Source organism: Microtus ochrogaster, chromosome 6 (assembly GCF_000317375.1).
Source record: "Microtus ochrogaster isolate Prairie Vole_2 chromosome 6, MicOch1.0, whole genome shotgun sequence".
Lineage (NCBI taxonomy): Eukaryota > Metazoa > Chordata > Mammalia > Rodentia > Cricetidae > Microtus > Microtus ochrogaster.
Genome location: NC_022013.1, coordinates 43,078,045 through 43,096,802, shown reverse-complemented (window position 1 = coordinate 43,096,802; position 18,758 = coordinate 43,078,045). Strand labels below are relative to the sequence as shown.

Here is an 18,758-nt window from a genome sequence, read left to right as displayed (position 1 = left end):
TTCTTCTTCTTCTTCTTCTTCTTCTTCTTCTTCTTCTTCTTCTTCTTCTTCTTCTTCTTCTTCTTCTTCTTCTTTTCCTTCTCCTTCTCCTTCTCCTTCTCCTTCTCCTTCTCCTTCTCCTTCTCCTCCTTCTGAGAACTATGAAGTGAGTGTGATTTGTGAAATTCCAAAATAATCAGTAATCAAAAATATTATGTTGGGACAAAATGAACAACAAGGAAAGCAAAGCAACAATAACATAAAAAATTAGAATTTTCATCCTTAAGAAAACAAACGCTTGTGGCCAGTTTAAATCCCCTCCCGGAACCTTCCTCTTACCCACCCACCAATCTTGCCTCCTCCCTCTCCCTCACACCCGCTCTCTCCTTGACTCCCTTTTCCCACTCTTCCCCTTTTTCTCCAAGCCCCCGCTCTTCTTTTCTTCATTCTTTTATTTGAAAAAATATGTAATGTACAAACAGGTACAAAAAATAAATAAAATGATAGCCTTCTGAAATTCCAGAATGCAAAACATGCACCTGCCTCACTTGGCCAGATTTGCTTTCAAAGGTTTGTTCGTCTTCTTCCCCTTTGCTTTTCAAAAGCTGATTGATGAAACAGGGTAGATTCCATATCATCCCTGCCCTTTCCTCACTCTCTGCCCTCCAATGCATTCACTTCCTACAGAAACCCCTATGCTGTGAAACGTGAGGCGTGTCCCTGAACAGTGCATTCTTTGTGTTTTCACATGCGCATGGGCATATCCACATGCTACATGTGACTGTGTCTGTGCGTTTCCAGTAGTTTCTGTTGCCTAATAATTATCTGTGAAGAGATGCATGCATACTGATGTACGTGTATAGAACCAGCTGACTCCCTTTAGGGGCTGTGCGTTGTTCTACGGTACAAGGGAAGTGAAGCTTTGCCTTTTCGGGTGAGCGTTTAAGTCATTGTGCAGTCTTGTTATGCTAAAAACAAAACAAAACAAAAAGGTGTGAAGATGCTATTCTTAGCGTCTGCCTCCCCGTATGCAGGCTCATTGAGCCCCTCTGCCAGGTAGAATCAGCATGCATGGAATATGCCGTACTGCTTTTGATAAATACAATAAAAGCCCTGACTAGAATAATGTCCCGATTTGGGATTCTGCCGGGAGTAATTGGAATATTACATTATTTGCCTCACATCTTGGACAACATTGAATTTTGCCAGGCCTTTTCATGTTAACTACTTGGATGGAAGGAAAATGAAATCTTATTATTTTAATTTCCTTTTTCTTCCTAACCAGTGCCTGGACTTCTTACATTCATGGTCCGTTATATTTCTTCTTTGAATAACCCCCATTTCTCTGTTGTTTTGTGTTCTGCTTTTTTATTTTTTTCCTTTAAAAGGTTTCTTATATGTCCTGATTTCCTGTTCCCTGTCTGCCAAATGTGTCCCTGAAGGCATGATTGGCTCAGAGAGGTCACTCTTCAGATGGTTAGATTGTCTTGCGATCTGGTTTAGTCCTCTGCATCACTAAGAAGTCAGGCATATACTCCGCTTCCAGTGTGTCAGTCATTTGGATCTGATGTCTGAATATCCAGCGTAGAGCTGTCTGGTCCCCACTGTCTCCACACGGACTGGCTGCAGTTTTCTTCTTCAGGTTTCCCAGGGAGATGACTTAGTGATCTTATCTCCAGTTTATTCTCACCAAAGAGCCAGAGAGACCTCACTACAATGCAGGTCAGCTTTTGGTCCACCTCCACTCAGAACCCTACAGTGGCTTTTGTTCCTTGCAGCATAAAGAAGCCTGAGTGACAGCAGGGGTCCAGACCCCAGCTGCTGGGCCCTGCTTTCTCATCCCAGCCTCTTGCCAGTCCTAGCTGCTTCCCTCCCAATACATCAACATTCTCCCCTCTGCCTGGAGAGGTCTTCCTCCAAAGCCCTCTTTTTGTCTGTTTTCTGCATCTCATTCAGGCTTTGCCTGAGATGTTCATTCCCAGTGAGATCTTCCTTAATTTCCTTGTTTAAAAATGTAGACACCCATTGCCATTGTTCTTGAGTTCTCAGTAGTCCTCACTGTCCGCTATGTTCAGAGAGTCCAGTTTTATCCCAGGCTTTTCCAGACCCAACACAATGGCAATGGGTTTCTGATCCTACTGCACGCACTGGCTTAGTTGGAGCCTAGGCAGTTTGGATGCTCAACTTGCTAGACCTGGATGAAGGTGGGGGTTCCTTGGACTTCCCACAGGACAGGGAACCCTGATTGCTTTTCGGGCTGAGGGGGAAGGGACTTACTTGGGGGAGAGGGAGGGAAATGGGAGGCGGTGGCGGGGAAGAGACAGAAATCTTAAATAAATAAATAAATAAATAAATAAATAAATAAATAAATAAATAAATAAATAAATAAATAAATAAATGTAGACACCTCCGTAAATTCACCGCCCGTTTCCTAGGGCGGCATTCGGAAACATACTGCGAACTGAGAAACGTGCAACTACAGAAATGCTTTTTTGTCTGGAAGCTCTGTAGACTGTCACTCTGAAATCTGAGCGTCCTCAGGGCCATGCTCCCAGGGGAGCTCTCCCAGAGAATGGGCGGCTGGGGGTGCAGGGGTGGTGTTCTGCTTCTTGCTGGTCTCTGGTGGCTTGCTAGCAATACTTAGCACTCCTTGCCTTGCAGCAGCCTCACGCTGGTTGGTCCCTGTCCTCCTAGGACATCTTCCTGCTGTGTCACCATCTTCACATGGTCTCCTCTTAGATGTAAACCTCTTCCACTAGATCTGCTCCATCCTATTCCAGTGTGACATCATCTTAAGCTTTGTCTACGCAACCCTATTCCATTCTCTGAAACTGGAAAATAAGAATTTAATCTCTCTCTCTCTCCCTCTCTCCCTGCCTCCCTCCCTCCCTCCTACCTTGGGTGGGGAGGCCACATTCTCCAGAGCACTCAATGCCCTGTAATCACCCAGGCACTTGCTATCCTTACTTTATTGTCTGGTTTCCCCTATGAGAATCTCGGTGGAATGTGAAACTATCGTGTTCAGCGCTGTAGAGAGTACTGCCTTGGAGCTCTGTGGTCTCTGTAAGTGTTTGCTGGTGACAGAGGAATGATTTCAGTCACAGAATGAGCAGGGCAAGTGACATGCCTTGGACACAATCACAGAGAATGAAGTACTGTCTGTGACTATGGCATTTTTTTTTTATTTCAAAAAGGGTCTATGAAGGAAGAGTAGAAGTAGAGATTACAGTGAAGAGGAGGTAACCAGATGGGGATGTCACTGGGTCATTTGTGAGCAGGAGAATCTGTTGGCCTCTTAGTCACTTTCGATAATGAAAAAAATCCTCTAATAAACACATCCTTCATATATTACTATGCCCATTTGACAGGGACAGAATAAAAAGATCAATTACATTGAATAGTTGTGTAGGGCCTAAACGTGGCAGCTGTACCAAATGCCTGTGTTCTTCTTTGTGCTGGCTACTTTATGTTAACTTGACACAGCTAGAATCATCCGGAGGAGACACCTCCATGAGACCTCTAAGATCTGGCTGCAGGCAAGCCTGTAAGGTATTTTCTTGATTAGTGGCTGATGCAGGAGGACCAAGCTTGCTAGGTGGTGCCCCAGGGATGGTAGCAGGCCCGCAAATTATGAGGAGCAAGCCAGTAAACAGCACTCCTTAAAGTCTCTGCATTCATTAATGCCTGTATGTTCCTGCCCTGCTTCAGCTCAATCCCTGACTTCCCTCAGTATAAGATGAAATAAACCCTTTCTTCCCCAAGCTGATTTTGGTCATGGGTTTTAGCACAGCAATAGAAACCCTAAGACATCTCACTCGTAATCGATGACAGTTGGCCTCGTATTCCAAAGGAGAGGGAGTTAAATGACCCACAAGTGACTCTTGAGTGGATCTGACATGGAATTCTGCAAAGCCAGAGCAGTGAACACTGGGTCAGGCTCATTGTTTGCTAAACAGAAATCCCAGTATTAGGACTGTCCCGTTCTGGAGGAGGCCAGATGCTGCGTCTAGGAAGGCCCTGGGGTGGGAATCAGAATATGGACAGATATAGCACAATTCTGACACTGCTGTCATTCCTCTGAGCCACACTCTCCTGCAGAGAAACAACAATGGTTCCAGAATGTGCACTGTGCCTCTATAGCCCCTTAAACAGTTCCTAACGCAGCCACGCCAGCTCAGTGATCTTTATGGACTCTTTGTATGACGTTGTGTCTCGAAGCTGTCCGGTACACTGCTGAGTGATCATCTGAACTTGTTCTTCACATTAGGTGTCCTGGGACAACCCGCTCTGTCATTCCTCTGCAAAATCTCTTCGTCCTGCACGGAGGACCCCAAGGAGGCAGCACGTGTGTGAAAGGTAGTGTTTGCTTAATTTTATTTCTTTTCAAAGAGCATGATCCGTTGCCTTACTGTGTGGATGTCCTTATTAGTCTCATTCTTTTGCATATAAATAGAACTTTATAATTGTACAGGGTTAGAGCCAGATCTCCTTAGAGAACCTGCCCTCTTGCTGCTTTTGTTTGTAGCTGCCGTTTTAAAATAGGAATATAAATATTATGTCAGTGACATAAAAGAATGATGGCTTCACTTTCTGAAGGAAAGCGTTGCCTTCCCTTCCCATGAAGCACAGCCGAACCGGTACCTGATTGACATGCCATAACTGTTCTTCCCCCACTATATAGGCATATATATATAGGCAATATTGCCTATATATATAGGCAATATATAATTTTTACGGAGGAAAAGAAAGGTTAAGTAGTCACAAAGTCAGGTTTTAATGCCTTGTGTGGCTTTAAGGAAGATGGTAGGGCTGAAATGAAATTAGTAGCAGCGAGAGGAGCCCTCCACCAAGGGACCTGTGTCCTTCAAGGGTGAAGGGTTGCTCTTGGTCAGAGAATCCCCTGCTGGTACAGAATAGGTAGTGAATGATGAATCCCATCAAGAGACCCAAAGGTCAGCTAAAGTCTTCCCTTCCCTTCATGCCTAAGTGTTTTCACCCGGTGGGTCAGATACACAACTTAAAAGGAGAGAGCTGATGGAGGAGAAATGAACTCACGATGCTCAGAAGACAGGCTTCCCGGTCACAGCAGTCAGGCATGCTGGGAGGAATGCCTTCGCTCTGACTTTTTCTCGCATGCCTTCCTTTCCCATGGCAGTCCTTAAAACCTTCCAGAAAACCCAGGAAAACTTACCCCAGAACTGTGTGTAAGATTGGCCATTCAGAGATTCTCTGGTACGTCTTGTCTGCTAGCAGTCATAACTCTTTCTAGGAGTGTATTCCAATCCTAGGTCAACAGGACACAGGAAAGCTGAGAAGTTACTGAATCCCTAGGCCTTGCTCAGTTCTTCTCAGTCGAGGAGCTCTCAGACCAGTAGGTCATCATCTTTTTGACCAATCACATTCCTACATGAATGTCCATTTTGTTTTATATCTAAGCATAAGAAATGGGTTCTCCCTAGTCTTTGGTTTCTATTTCCAAAGTCTCTCATGTCACATAAAACTCTGTATGTCAGATTTTCCACTTGTTAACTTGTATTTTGTTATAAGGATGTTGTCTGTGATACTTGTTATGTGAGAGAAAAGATCACACATATGCACACACAGATACACACAGGTGCACACTGACAGTCATCTGTGTTGGCTCCACAATTCCAGTCTGGTCATTTCGCCAGCATGTAGGCAATGAGCTACTCTATTTTACTTTATTTTTAATTAATTAGTTAATTAATTAACCTACATATTTATAGACAGGGTTTTCTATATAACCCAAATTGGCCTCAAGCAAGCCTAGCCTTCATTTCACCATTTGCCTGAATTCTAGGATCTCAGACATGTGCACGACTCTTGGCAGGCTGTGTTCAGTTAACCTTGCTTTCATATATGCTCCTGTTCCTTCCTGTCATTTCTCTTCATGCTTCCTCCTTTAACAACATCTTCATGTCTATGTCTTTGCAAACTGTGTGTGTGTGTGTGTGTGTGTGTGTGTGTGTGTGTGTGTGTGTAAATTGACCAACTCCATGAATCAAAAGACAAAGACACCGGTTAACCCTGTCTCCTACATCTACTTTATCTTGTGCACCAATTTGCCCCTGGCTCTGCCTACCATCCCATGATTCCTCAAGACTTTGACATCCACGGGTTTATGTGAAGTTCATCAAATTGGCCAGAACTGCCTGTAGAGTTTGTGTTGCTATCGGACATTGCTTTGCCATGTAAAAGCCTTCAATGAATACATGGTAGGGTGGGATAGGCCTCCCACTTTCACTTCCTAATGCATCCGACTTCTTGGTAGATTCTCCGCCTATCTAGAGAGCCTATCTTACAAAGCAGAAGAGAAATGCAATGAAGCCCGGCAGTGGTGGCACATGCCTGCCTCCTGGACAGCGAAGGCATTCCTCCCAGCATGCCTGACTGCTGTGACCGGGAAGCCTGTCCGGGAAGCTGGCACATCCCAGCACTCGGGAGGCAAAGGCAGGCAGATCTCTGTGAGTTCGGGGCCAGCCTGGTCTACAAGAGCTAGTTTCAGGCTCCAAAGCTACAGAGAAACCCTGTCTCGAAAAAAACAAAACAAAACAAAACAAAACAAAAAAAAAAAAAAAAAACAACAACAAAGGCAAAAGGAAATGCAGTGAGCTGTTAACTTTGAGTATAGCCATTTAACCTTCAGTATTTTTGTTCTGTTTGGCATCTTAACCCTAGAAATAAGGCTCTTAAAAATGAAGCCTGCAATTATTTGAAAGAGTAATTAAAAGTAACTGATTTTCAAGTTTGAGACCTCACTTATTTCTCTGTGCTTAGAAAGACGTCTTTTCTTCTCCTAACAATGAAAGACAGTGCCTAATAATTTCAAATACTTCCCCTCTGCTGTTTCTGCATGAGTTTTTGCTGTTTGCTGTTTGATCTTCATCAGCCTGCTTAACCTCTCTGAATTCTGGTTTTTTCCCCGATGAAATGAAATGAAACTAATCTTAGGAATTGTTTCCTAGAATGGTTATGAAAGATTAAAAGATAATTGATGTTAAGTTGTTAGGAGGATGTCTTCCATGAAGAAGCTTTCAAGACATGGTACTCATAATGACTAATGGTCAAAACATGGTGTCACTAGTATGCATGAGAGTAGATCGCTTACTTACTATTGAAGTATTTTCAATACTTCCTTTCTCTTAGAATATTACCTATGACTATGTCAATGTGGTAGATGTAGAGATGTCTAAATCCACAAAAGTAACACTGAATAACGTGACCAAGTGTCACATGGATACACCTAGGAAAAATGGTCAGTACAGAACTCACTGTTTTGAGAGTCAAGGCTGCCATGTCTGTGTGATGTTTTAGTGTGTAATCTGTAGTCCAGTCTCCTTGTGTGCTTGGCAAGATGGTCAAAGGTCCCAGGCCTGACTTCTGTTTCCTGTTGGGACCAAAACCAGGTATTTCTAGTCAAGATGCTGAGTGAAGGTTAAGGAATCATTAGGAAATACAAGAGAATATTTCCTCAGTGTTTTCTCTATACTTTACAGTGTGTCTCTACATCTGCTTCTGGTGTGACCGCGAAAGCTCTACTAGGCCAGACATGACCAGAGGTATCCATTATAATATAGACCCTCCCTCATCTATTACCTGAAGGCAGGAAGAATAAAAGTACACAGGCTGAAGCTTTGCAGAGCTGTACTTCACAACTTGAAAGCTGAGTTCCCACCTTACAGTGTTTACTATGAAAGCCGGGTTGACTGCAGTGAGTTTGAGGCCAGCCTGGTCTCCACAGTGAATTCCAGACTGGCCAAGGTGGAGAGTAAGGTGCTGTCTGCAAAAGATAAAGAAAAGAAAGAACTTAGCCAAACCTGGAGCTGCCTCCCAAGGCCCTGTTCAGTTAGTTCTGTTTAGCTAATCTACTTGCCTGTCAAAACAGATCAATATTCCCTGGAGAATAAAGCAGAAACTGGGCCTTCCTTCTTACCGTTTACATTCTTTTATTCACATGCCACGACCTCAGATTCCACGACACATAAGGAACTAAGAAAATGGGAGCAGTTTTGAAAAAAAAATAGGCAATTATCTGACATTTATTCCAAGATGGGTCAAATTTGAACTTTCATTGATGGAGAGCTGTCACTGTTGAAATCAAAATTTCCTGAGTGGCCTTAGAGCATGTGGAGGTGACCAGAACAAGTACCAGTAACCCTTACAATAGAGCCGTGGCAATTTTCTGGAGCACAAGAAAAAAAAAAAAAAACAACACTATTTAAACTCCTGAACAGTGAAAAAAGAGTCAAGGCTCCGGTAACTGTGCTACAAAATTTAGCATAGCTAGCTACTAGACATGTAACTGGAGTCACAGAAGAAATAGAATCATGCGGAAAGTACGTTTGAAAAATAATGACATGTTTTTCACATATTATGAAATACTTAAATCTGTGTCCTAGCGTAAATGGGATGATTCTAAGGATATTGCGCCTCTGCCTTTCTCGTTTAAACATCAGACAGTGACCTTCATAGGAACCACAGTATGTTCAGGGAAATGTTTCATGTGAGCACTTCCTCCTTTTCAGAAACGACAAAGGGTAGAAAAAAATGATGGTTTAATGGTTTTTAATGGCATGTATCTATTTGTGGTACGGGGTGGGTAGAGATAATGTGTGTATATGGTACACATTTGGAGACCAGAGGACGAGTTGTAGGAGTTGGCTCTTTCTTCAACCACATACGTCCTGGGACTTGAACTCAGATAGTCAGGCATGGCTGTAAGAGCCTTTCCCTACTGGCTATCTCATTAAGCTAAGAAAAATGTTTTTTAAAGTAAAGAGGGGATAGAAAGACAGTAAGAACGCATACCAAAGAACCTTGTTATTTGCATAGCTAAAATGTACTTTCAGCATGAAGACAAAGGCATTTTTAGATACAGAAAAGTGCAGAGGCTTTGTTTCCAAAAGACTCAAGAGATGTCAAAGGAAGCTGGAGCCTGGAGCGAGGCACACCAGAGAGGACCTGAAATGCTCAAGATGGAATAAATATATTGGAATTGGCCAATACAAATGGCTCGTTTCCCATCTTATGATCTTTAAAATATAAAGAACAAGAATGACAACATTGTTCCATGGGGACCATGCTGTAATGTGTCTCTGTAGTCCACATGACAGTCATAGCATCAAAAGTAGCATTGGTAAGCAGACTTATGTAGGTGCAATATCTTCAAATTTTATGTGAAAGTGAGCCAAATAATGATCAAGGAAATATACTTTAGTCCCCAGAACAAGCAATACAAAATATGGTCAATTGATAAACTATAATCTCACTTTTTTTTTTTAAAGGCGAGGTCTCACTGTGTAGCTCTAGCTGACCTGAAATGTAAAGTGTAGACCAGGCTGGCCTCAAACTCACAGAGAAAGTCTTGCCTTGCATTTTAAAAGCAAAGCAATAACATTGGAAAAGAGAAACAGAGGAACAAGAAATAGAGACTCAAACAAAACGAATGAAACTCTACCACTAAATGCAAGCACCAACCATTATATCATTAGTGGACCCTGTGCATTTTAGTTAAAAGGCAGAGGTATAAGAATACACTTAAAAATAACGAACATCAATGCTGCATTGAGAGATAACCTTTAAATATAAAGATACTCGTAGGCTTAAAGGGAACTGGAATGTGGCAGAAATGGTCAAAGACACGCAGAGCGCCTGCCTAAATATCAGACAAATGAAACCCTAAGATTACCAAAGGGAAAGTATTTGGCAATAACAAAAGGGTCATTGTGTTAAGAAGACATAGCAGTTAGTGGTGAATACGTACCTAATAAGATCCCAAGTGAAATCTGTTTGTGTTTTTTAAGTGCAGGGTTCTCGGAGGACTCAGTTGTAGTCAAGAGACGTATGTGGCTCATCAGTTTGAGGACTAGCCAGGCTAACTAGAGTCAGCATAGGTGTGAAAAACAAAGTCATTGGAGGGTATAGTGACCTCGGGGTAACTAACACCTTATGTCTTTCTTCACAGTGTTTTCCATAGCTGTTTACCTCATGCAATGTATCATGGGTTTGACTGCGTTCCACAGTCTAGAATCAAAATGGATACCTTTGTAATTTACTCCTACAGTGCTCCTATTAAATTTAATGAAATTAGATGGTAGGCTCATTCCAGCTGGTGCCCCTACTATATTCCTTATTTAAATATTTTGGACCCAGCCCTATTGACAATAACTCTATAAGTTCTTTGTATTTCCTGCTTTGCAGTGGAGCTCTCTGTGGCTCAGGTAGGCTTGGTGTATTCCCAAAAGCCATGAAATTGATGGGTATCAACGTTCAAGTCCGAGTCCACCTGTAAAGCTTTCCCCCTGCATCACACCCCCCTTCTCTGTTTTTCCAGAGTATGCACACGTAGAACTGAAGTACCCTCAACAGACTCCCCCGAGCACAAAGGAACATCTTGGTGGTATGTTTGGCCATGCTTTCACTGTGGTCAATGCCAGGAAACACAAGGAAAGCTTGCTTTTCCATAGGGAGATAGACCTGCGGCAATGGCCCAGTTGTAGATGAACTGAACACTGAGCTGTGAACCTGTAAATCACATAACTCTGATGCATCTGCGTATTTCCCCATGTTTAGAATAAGAATGTAGGACAGTGGGACTCTTTCCTAGATTTCCCTCACCTATGACATGAGAGCGAGCTAGCTGGTCTGATCCATGCTGAGCCAGGGCGCTTAGGAGGGATACCAGTTTCTCAAGGATGTGTGGGGTCTCTGCACTGGGTTGGCATTCTGGCTAGCTGGGCTGCTCTTGCATCTAAAGCTATGAACATGCAGAGCTTTCTGTGAGACTAAGCACAAAATACTACCCTGATTGATGTGGGAGATGTTTTCTCTGAATCATTACAACAATCTAAGGATAATTTTATTGTCTCATATTTCTGATAAAGATATTGACCCTCCCAGATATGATCCTTTTAAATAAAAGATACATTTGTATGACCCAAGCAATAAATTGTAATTCCACAGTCTATAAGAGATGCTCTATGTCATCTTTAGGTTGTGTTTGAAGAGCCCTTGCCTGGGCCCAAGTGACACAGATTTTTGCCATTGGTCCCTTACCATATAAATGAGGGGTTTGCTCTGTGTATAGTTTATAGCCAAATCTCAGCAAAGTCACTAAAATACATCCAGTAAAGCTGGAAACAAATCTCCTACCACTGCCAGCTAATGGGGTTGCAAACTGAACCTGAGAATGAATTTCCCACGTTTTCCGGAAGGCTAATCAAAGACATAAACAGCAAGTTTCACATTCCTACAATCAGAAAGCTTAAACACATCAGGAGTTTATTGTGCGACCATTATAATCTCTTGTTGTTATTAACGTGAAAATGATGACTAGGAACTGTGGTACATATCTGTAATTCTGGTGCTCAAGAGGCTGGGGCAAGAGAACCACAAATTTGAGAACAACCCTGGCTACACAGTAAGCTTCAGTCCAACTGGAGCTGCATGGTGATGTTCTGTCTCTAGTCCAAAATCTTCCCTCTGGGCACTTCCTAGGACTGGCTGGAACTCTGTGTGTGCACGGATGTCATAGTATTGTTTTCCTTTTCTAACCTGCATGCAGCTTTCTGTTGGAGACCTTAAGGGTATCAGCCTGGTGTTACCCGTTCCACTCTCCATACTTTCTGCCTCTGTGGTCAAGGTGGGTGCTCTTCCACCACCAGGAACCGCGGAGCAGTCCGCACGATCTCCATTAACAGCGGCCGTTACTTCCGTAGCTCATCAATCAAGACCATGAGTGCCACTGAACTGACAGAATCTGACCAAGGTTGTGTGTGTTTTAGTCAGATCTGAGTGTTCTCCATCACAAAAATAAGTATATTTACAGTACACTAACTTCCTTCTAAAATACTGGACATTATTTCCAAGACGAATCCATATTCGTAGTCATCGTGAAGAACTTGCATACTGGGTCACAATTCTTTCACTGTGAAATTACTAGTGGCATTGGTATCAGAAAGTGTCACATCACCTCAACACCATCAGAGAACCTTCAATGTCTATATTTTGTGTTTGTTCTATGTTTTTAAAGATGAATTTCATCACGAAGACTTGGAAAGTGACAGAAAGTTAAGGTCACCAGGGACCTTCAGTGACAGTTTTGCCAATACAGTTGGAAGTTCCTCAACTATAAAGCTTTTTTTTTAATGAAACGAGACCCCCTCCCCCAAAACCTTTCTATTAATGTGCAGGGGCCTCTTGTCACTTTGCAAGGAGTGAACCGTCGGCCTGCCGATTACCAGGCACACAGTATACTCTCATTAAACCATGCACTGTGGGTTTCTTCGGATTGTCAAATGGCTTAATTGAAAAAATCTGTAGTGTCACTCTTTCAGGGAAAAAGCAAGAATCAAAGGACTGGAGAGCTGACTCTTAACATTTCAGAGTTCGCTTTCAATGGCAGCCAGAAACTGTCCTGTTTTACAGTTTTGATTAAAGGACTTTCCCTTCTGAATTTTTCTTGTTTTGTGTATAATTCAAACACTGTAATTATAATGGAGTTTCTTTGATAATAGAACTACTAAATCATTCTGCCAGCAGCTGAAAGCCAAGGGGAAGGGCTTGTTTTTAATGCTGTAACTTCAAGGTTTATTTGGGTGTACTAGCAAACAGGGAAGGAGGAGACTCAGGTGGGTTTATCTCATCAAACTTCTGCTTCCGTGACTGCGTCGTCCAGGTCCAGGCCTTGCCTTCCTTCGTGGTGGGTTGAGCCTTTCCGCCACTAAGTGCCCTTAGGCTGTTGGTAGTTCTCTGTTTATAAGATAGTTTAAAAAAAAAACCAATATCTGAATCCACTGTGGACAGAGTCTTCTGGCTTGTATGTCACAGTTGGGGTGAGCGGGTGGTGGTCGTGGCACGACACTGCTTTTAAAGACTCTCCAGGTGATTAGAGTCTGGGCCGATGTTGAAAGAGATTGTCTAAATTGATTCTAGCTGTTTGGTATTGCAGTTCAAGACACATTTCACCAGTTGTGATCATCAGCTCACATCAGCTAAGATTTCCTACAAGCTGTACACCGGAAGGGTTTCAGGAGGTCAAAATCCTTGGGTTCTGGGTCCAGCTTTGAGCAGGGGCTCTGTCTGACAAGTGCTGGAAGGTAATTCCTGGCAGTGGGCTTGGAGAATCTGCTAAGGAAGCAAGCAGTCTTCAGAAAGAGTTCAGTGGAGCTTCAGAAAGGGGCCAAAGTGCAGGAAGTCCAGGGCAGGATTTGTTAGGGGTGATGTTATTAGCAGTCTAGATCTGGGTACCTTCCTCTGCCCCTACTGTAATCATGCTTATAATAGCATCAACATGATTTGAGGCAAAGCTGTCACATCTAGTGCCATATAATGCCTAGGTACGGACACCCATCCCGTAATTTTTTTGAACCTCCATTATTGCCTTCACTAGAGGTACAAATGTTGGGTCCGATCCTGACAGCCCTAACAAGCAAGGCTCAGCCACCTGTCTTCAGTAGGTCAGAGAAAGAAAGAATCTTGGCAAGCGGGAAAGCATTTGTCCCATGTGGCCACAGTGGGAAGGGGAATACACACACACACACACACACACACACACACACACACACACACACACAAATACTTTGCCTGCCCAAGTTATCTTCAAGGTCCTATCATGCGTTTTGGGTTTAAAGAGAGGGCATATGATGTGGGATTCCCCTCTGTATGCTATGAATATATTTTATTACCGCTGGTTAATAAAGAAGCTGCTTTGGGCCTATGGCAGGGCAGAATACAGCCAGATGGGAAATCTGATCGGAGATGTATAGAGAGTAGGAGGAGTTAAGGAGACGCCATGTAGCTGCCCAAGAAGTAAGAGGTAACAAACCACAAGACATGGTAGAATATAGACTAATAGAAATGGGGTAATTTAAGAGTTAGTTAATAGAAATCCTAAGCCAATAGGCCAAGAAGTGCTTTAATTAATATAGCTTCCGTGCAATTATTCGGTTTCTGGATGGCTGGGAACGAAGGAGCAGCCTCCGCCCACAGGCAAAGAATATATTTATCCAAGACAGGCAAAGAATATATTTATCCAAGCAGTCCAAGTCAAGAGTCAGAGTGTGGGTCTTTCTTTATCAGTCTCCTTTCCTGATGAGTTTTCAGAACCATGGGATGCTTTTTCTGGGAGCCAAGTTCTCTCCCTCTGGCAGTCACTGAGTTTCTCTGAGTGTGGGACTCCTGGGAAACTCCAGTTCCTGGGTACCACTGTTGCAATATTCTGAGAGCCCAAGATAGAGAGGCTCATGTTTCTATACAGGATCTCTTCATTCTTCACAGCGTGGGTACACCAGGGCCTAATGACTGGAACCAGTATATTTTAAAAGACATATTAAGAACGAAAAGACAATTTATTTTGATTTAAGCATATGGGAAAACTGCAAAATCCAAACAAGTTGATACTGAAATGTCAGCGAAACAAAGCATTGTGCTGTTGTTATTAATTACCAAAATTAACAATTACTAAAGCATCTACTTTCATAGCCAGTTTATGAGTTAACCACTTTTAATCCTTAAACGTTACTGGAAATGCGTGATAATTATGGTGAAAACTTCGCTAATTTTAAAATTAAATTAAATTAACCAAATTATATGTAAGCAACCAATTTCAAATGCCAAGTATAAAATATTTTCCATGATTTCAATCATGAAAATCACTTAGTGTTATCTAGCAGCAGAGAGTAGAACTTAGAGATTGATGATGGCTGGAGGGACACATTAACCAGGACCGCATAGACATGTGTGCTTCTTGCCCTCTGTGCAAACCTACATGTGCAGCTGAGCATCCAGAGAAAAGGCGTAGAAAGTCTAGGAAGGACACACAGCATTGCTACAGGACATACCCCGAAGTAAAGGATCAGCAGTGGAGGTGTTTTAACTTTTGACTCTTATTTCTTTCATTTTGGGGGTTCACCACCCAGCTCCCAAATACATCACATGAAGGCTTATGAATGCCCAAACTTATGAATGCCCAAACTTAGCTTGTCTTGTTTCTAGCCAGCTTTTCTTAATTTAGATTATCCCATCTGCCTTTTGCCTCTGGGCTTTTATCTTTCTCCATTCCATATACCTTCTTTCTTACTCTGTTGCTGGTTGTGTAGCTGGATGGTTGGCCCCTAATGTCCTCCTTTCCTTCTTTTCTTGCTCCTTGATCCCTTTTCCCGTATTTCTCCTTCTATTTATTCTCTCTGCCTGGCAGTCCCGCCTATCCTTTCTCCAGTCTCGCTATTGGCCATTCAGCTCTTTATTAGACCAATCAGGTGTTTTAGACAGGCAAAGTAACACAGCTTCACAGAGTTAAACAAATGCAACATAAAAGAGTGCAACACATCTTTGCATCATCAAACAAATGTTCCACAGCATAAACAAGTGTAACATACATTGACAGGAGGAGAGGTGACAGAGAAGGGAAGGGGAAGAAGAGATATATGAAGGGTAAATAAGAAAATGTCATTTGTAACACATTATTTCCCATAGTAACTAAAAGTGGCAATAATAAAATACAAAATATTTAGTTGTTCTGGGCTCTATTCTCATTGACCAAGTTATTAAATATATACAAAAGCAGGCTTCAGAATATGTAATTGAAATTAAACCTGATTTTTCACCTTACTCAAAAGATAAAAGAAAATTAGGGTATTTTAAGGCACATATCACATTATCCCTAAGCCTCTGTCACTTGCATCCATGTTGGACCTGTCAGTGAACATAATAAGGTTCTCTGTCTCTCACATAGGAAGTCCCCCTTAGTGTTGGCAAGGACAGTGTGAAACCACACAGGGCTGGGATGAAGGAAGCAGGCTCACTGGTAATTTAGAGCTGGCCAATGAGAGAGAGGAATGGAAGAGGGGACTGGGCGGTGAAGAGAGGCCTAGAGGTTGAATTCCTGGGTAGTTTACTGTGAGGTATAAACTTTAACCTAAATACAGAATATGCACAGAGAAACATTTGTTCACAGGGCCATCTCAGATTCAATGTTTAGAATCCGATGCATATCACACTGACTCATCAATACTCATAAGAAGTGCATAAGATAGATACAAACATTATCCTTACTTTGTAGATGAGGAAACCTAGGCATAGATAATAATCCCTGACACATGCTGGAGCTGGTCTTTAGACCTACAGAGTCTTATGAAGGCTCGCTTAAAGGAGCTCTGAGCATCCTCAGCAAAGCATGTGGAGTCCTGGGGTTGACAGATTGGAAAACGGGGCAAGGTGCAGACTTTCAAAATGGACAGTTCCGCACGTTCCCTTGAGCCAAGGGAAAGGCAGATCTCCACCTCTGACAGCCATAGCTGGGCGCCTTGCAAAGTCCTGACTTGCCTTCCCGCAAGTGAGCAGAGCTCGCAGCCCTCGGTGGAGATAAATTGGCGCAGGGAAACAAAGGTGTTTTTCAGGCGCCTTCGCTGCCCTGTACAGCTAGGACAGGGTAATGAAAGGACCTTTTCTGCCTCCACTGCCTTCCGGGCTTGCGTTCTTAGTGAATCTGCTACAGCAAAATGGAGTTTGTTCGTTGCGTGTCATCTGAGGGTGGCAATTAGTCGCATGTGTTTGGGAGGGTGCCAGCCCCTGGGGCGCCAGACCTCAGTGCAGGAGCCACTGTTTGTCATGAATTAGTCTTTAAATACAAGCAAGTTTTTTAAAACGGAGCATGCTAATTTGGGTTTCGCTAACCCCTTCGGAAGAAGGCTCGGCCTGTTCAGTGCCAGCTGGCCAAGTTGGCACTTAGAGAGAAATTGGGTCCCTTTCGCATCGCCCCTCCCTCCATCTTTGGGATCAAAATGGCCCCGGGAGCCGAGTGAGCATGAGAAGCAAGGTGAACCAAGGGGCAGCAGCCCTGTTGATGGCAGGCAATTGACTCGCCTGGGGTCTCGCTAAGCCCACCTTGGGAAAGGACACTGTGCCTGCCTTTCCCAACTCGCATGGCCCAGAGGCCACCCATTCAGCGACTTCTACATAAAAGGCTCCCTCATCCAATTGCTTATACACTGCGCCTTTTATACTTTTCCAAGCCATACTTAAGGGATTATCACTGCAGCTTTTAACTTCCCCCAGAAAGAACTGAATGAACGTGAATGGGGGCGGAAGAATCCCCAGTGGGAAACTGTCCTCTCCAAGCCCAAGATGCTCACAAAACCCCTAATCACCATTTTAAGAAGGCCATTCTGTTTTTGGTGGTGGCTGGTTGCGAATGGAATGTGCTAATTCACTGTTACTGTACATATAGACAGTCATTACAAGGGACCCTGTCACACGCACAGAGAACAACTCATGGGTATACAATGGGGTTGGGGTCATAAACCCGGGTCCTGGTCCCTTTGCCATGGCATCTCCTTTCCCTATTAAGAAAGAACAATCAAGCTGTCATCCATTTGGCCCTTTCTGCTTGGCAACTCCCCAACAAAGTTTTACTGGGAGTAGCCTTTTAATAAAACATCTTCAAGGTGATGATCGGGCCTTGAGAAGTTGCCACTATGCTACAGTTAAGGTTGAAAATGGGACCCATTTCTTTTCTTACTTGTTTCTATTGTCTTTTGCCCACATCTCTTTGTCTCCAAATAGGATCATTCTGTATTCTGGGAAGAGCCTCGTACCTAGGGAGACAGAAAGGAAATGTAAATAAGGTTCACATCTCTTCTGAAGATGGGGCTGGCTTTGGTTTTTGTTGTTTTGTTTTACTTGTGTTTCCTTATATGAATTTTCTCTGTTCGGTGGATTGCTGAGCACTCTGAGTTGTCCTGGTTACTAATGTGCTATACCTTAAATTTGGAGGCGGTTTTCTTTTTGGGTTCTGATTTCATCTGCTTATTTGATTCAGGCCCCGTCTTCTTTCCACAGCAGTCTATTAAATCTACTAATAAGCTGACACTTGCTGAGAGTCCTGAGCGAAATGCTTTCCCGACAAGACAGGGATCTCTCACCGTTGCTTAACCAGTGTTGTGCAACTCACGGAAGGACACTCTGAATCCTCGAATACCGTCGACACTCGTAAGCAGGGAGTTCGGTTTACAAGGCTCTCCTTTCCGCCGTTTATTTGGATGCTTATTTAATATTTTCGCTCTCACCAGGACAATGTGTCTTTTTCATGAATAAAAGCCTATAACGAGCCTGTCGAGGCTTTAATTTATGAGGTATCCTGAAGCCTACAGCCTTGTGGGATCTGACTTGGGATGCGTGTGATTATGTCTGTAAGCTGCGAGTAAACCAGCTGGTATTTGTCCTGAAAGCGTTCAGAGAACACCCTCCTATTAATGGCCCATGGCTGGATCCAGCATCTGGTAGAGTAATACATTTGTCATTTCCACCATGAAAGTCAACACAAAGCATTAAAGATTCCACAGCCATTTGTGTCTTTCTCTCGTCTCAAACACACCAATTACCATGAACTTATTCCTTTTAGCGGCGTGATTGAACGATACTAACCTGACTGGAACCTGTCGGCAGAATTTCCCTCATAATGACTCTACTGGACCGAGCATTCGAGTTCTTACTGGGCTCCGTGAACCAGGAAGGTGTGGTACTTTACGTTTGGGATGCCCTGTGAGTGGCACCACCCAGTAACTGGGTGGGTTCCAGGAACATGGTGCCTGTCCTTTTTCCTCTGAGTGGGGAGGCTTTCTCCACTTGTTTTTGTCTAGAAGGGGATGGAATCTCAGCTCTCCTTTACGTGTAGTTTCAGAGAGCACTCTTTGGCATGATCATGATCACATAAGGAGAGTCATGCACTCATGATGGACAATGTTTGCATTTTAATTCAG

At 43.2% G+C, this 18,758-nt stretch overlaps 1 protein-coding gene across 1 annotated transcript in view; it reads left to right on the top strand.

The window, feature by feature from the left end:
* The window catches only part of Fhit (fragile histidine triad), a 1,440,845-nt gene that overhangs the window by 363,097 nt on the left and 1,058,990 nt on the right, over positions 1-18,758 (top strand). The window contains exon 2 of the mRNA XM_013346791.2: positions 4,247-4,335. The gene's annotated coding sequence lies outside the window, so the exon portion shown is untranslated. The remainder of the gene's footprint in view (positions 1-4,246; positions 4,336-18,758) is intronic.